The sequence below is a fragment of the Gnatocerus cornutus genome, unplaced genomic scaffold, assembly GCF_029298725.1.
Source record: "Gnatocerus cornutus isolate USDA-ARS CGAHR unplaced genomic scaffold, icGnaCorn1.1 ctg00000398.1, whole genome shotgun sequence".
NCBI lineage: Eukaryota > Metazoa > Arthropoda > Insecta > Coleoptera > Tenebrionidae > Gnatocerus > Gnatocerus cornutus.
Genome location: NW_028275713.1, coordinates 1 through 2,500, shown reverse-complemented (window position 1 = coordinate 2,500; position 2,500 = coordinate 1). Strand labels below are relative to the sequence as shown.

The following is a 2,500-nucleotide window of genomic DNA, read 5'->3' as shown; positions in this document are numbered from 1 at the left end:
CGCGCACATGCTAGACTCCTTGGTCCGTGTTTCAAGACGGGTCCTGAAAGTACCCAAAGCTATAGCGTCGCAGATCGGCGTTTCAACGAGGTCTGTCCGAGAACACCTCAGCGAACAGCCACCCGGGGACGGGACCGGCACCAGGTCCGATCACCATCACGACGGGCGCGCTTGCCGAAGGTCGGACGCTAACTGTGTAGCGGCCCCGCGCCATCTGTATACCGTCGAGCGAGCCGATCGGGAAACACCACGGGTTCATTCGGCGAACGGCGAACCGTCCGAACGAGCTCCACCGCGGGCCTTAGACCGGCACTCAACGGATCGCGACGTCCTACAGGGGGAGAAGTGCACGCGTTCGACGGCAGATCGACAAAACGAAAGGTGCAAACGACGCGTACGCCATCTGTCACACGATCGTCCAGCGCCGCCATCGAGTCACGCTGAATCTCCCCTTTCGACCTTTCGGGTTTCTCAGGTTTACCCCTGAACGGTTTCACGTACTATTGAACTCTCTCTTCAAAGTTCTTTTCAACTTTCCCTCACGGTACTTGTTCGCTATCGGTCTCGTGGTCATATTTAGCCTTAGATGGAGTTTACCACCCACTTAGGGCTGCACTCTCAAGCAACCCGACTCTGAGGAGAGATCCTCCCGTTATCGGCAGCGGTCGCTACGGGCCTGGCACCCTCTATGGGCTGTGGCCCCGTTCAAGATGGACTTGGACGCGCCGCACGATCTCGGGATGACGGATCCTCCCTAACACCACATTTCCCGGCGTCCGGTTTCGGCCGCGGGATTCGGTGCTGGGCTTCTCCCTGTTCGCTCGCCGCTACTGAGGGAATCCTAGTTAGTTTCTTTTCCTCCGCTTAGTAATATGCTTAAATTCAGCGGGTAGTCTCACCTGCTCTGAGGTCGCATATGAAAAATAAAAATTTTTCATTCGGTCATTTCGACGATCACGACACGTCTCCCATTCCTTGCTATACGTGTTCGTCATTTTTCTTTTTAAAAAATGGCTAAGTTTACAGAAACGCTTACGATCTGACGTCTGTCGCGATTTGCATTACACGTCTCGGACACGACGACCGTCTATAACGTTCTCAACCTTAAAACGCCATTTTTTTTTTTAAATGACGACATGTTGAAGAAATAGGACGTGCTACGCCGAAAGACCAGCCAACAACTACAACAAGTAGTAGTTGGTCGCTTTCGCGTCTTAAGATGTCGCGCAAATTTACTCGCTGCACGAGAAACGCACACAAACACACGATTCTACGACACACCACGCAAGAACATGTGCCGACGTAAACACTTTCGTATTTATGATTCGCAAGGTGGACGTCCGACGGACTTTGTAAAAAAAAAATACAAAGCATACCCGTCCCGTCCTTTTTGACGAAAAAACACGCTCGAGTAAACGTCTCGGCACACGTTCGAGGCGTGCGTCGTTATATCGTGACGTAAGTGACGATCACGTACATTAATGAGTACCTATTCGACGCGTCGCAACACATCCAACACGCTCCGACGTTTTCGTCCGAAAACGAAAACCGAGCAGTCTTTGAAATTGACACGACCCTCAGCCAGGAGTGGTCCGGGAACATTATATCCGAGGACCGCAATGTGCGTTCGAAATGTCGATGTTCATGTGTCCTGCAGTTCACAAGTTGACGCGCAATTAGCTGCGTTCTTCATCGACCCACGAGCCAAGTGATCCACCGTTCAGGGTAATCTTTTTAAAATTTAAACGCTCGTTCCACAAGAACCCCGATCATGCCGATCGTCCAGCTGTCTATACACGTCTTGCAAAAATTTTTGCGTACGTGCGTACATCCGAAACGAAAATGATCTTCGTGGTTCCGAAACGTGCCACGTCTAAAATTTCGGTGTTGTGGTATGGATATTTATGATTCTCGCTCTTAATTGTCTTTCGTCCGTACTTTCTCGTCTGAAAGGGAACGCGATCGTCGGTCTCAGTTTTACGCGTACGAAAAAATTAAAAAAAATATTAACCCAAACACAAATTTGTATCCGCGCACCGAAAAAGAAGCACTTTTCTTTTTCACGCGGTCTCCGCTTTTACACGCAAAGTACGAGCATGTATGTGTGAAGATGGGACATGTTCGATACGATTTTAATTAGGAATTTGCCAATTTCCTTTTTCTCAGCAATAATTTTAATAAATAATGCTGCTTTCTCTCATAAACTACATTTTCGGTAGTTTTCCTTTATTGTGTCTTTCATTTAGTGTGCGTGTGTCAAGCACTTTAAAAAGTGTGACGAAGAGACGGTTTTTGATCGATCGGAATCAACACATCATTACATCATCGTACTCGTTATGAAAAAGCGAATTAGTATCCGCCGTAAGCGAAAAGAGATTTTCGCGGGCGGTCTTTGTGTTCGTGTTTCAATTTTCTTTCTATATTTTTTCGTCGCCAAACCGAAGACAGATCGTGAATTTTGACGAAAAAATCTATAGACGTGCCAGACTGAGCGTCTAAC

The 2,500-nt window shown here is 48.2% G+C and overlaps 2 non-coding genes across 2 annotated transcripts in view; both read right to left on the bottom strand.

The window, feature by feature from the left end:
• LOC148165296 (large subunit ribosomal RNA) overlaps positions 1–913 on the bottom strand; it is a 4,039-nt gene extending 3,126 nt beyond the window's left edge. Inside the window, exon 1 of the ribosomal RNA XR_015771597.1 lies at positions 1–913. This exon is cut by the window's left edge and continues 3,126 nt beyond it. This is a non-coding gene — a ribosomal RNA (large subunit ribosomal RNA).
• Positions 914–1,571: 658 nt separating this feature from the next.
• LOC148165295 (5.8S ribosomal RNA) lies at positions 1,572–1,728 on the bottom strand. The gene has a single exon (XR_015771596.1). It is a non-coding gene; the product is annotated as a 5.8S ribosomal RNA (ribosomal RNA).
• Between the last annotated feature and the right edge of the window lie 772 nt (positions 1,729–2,500).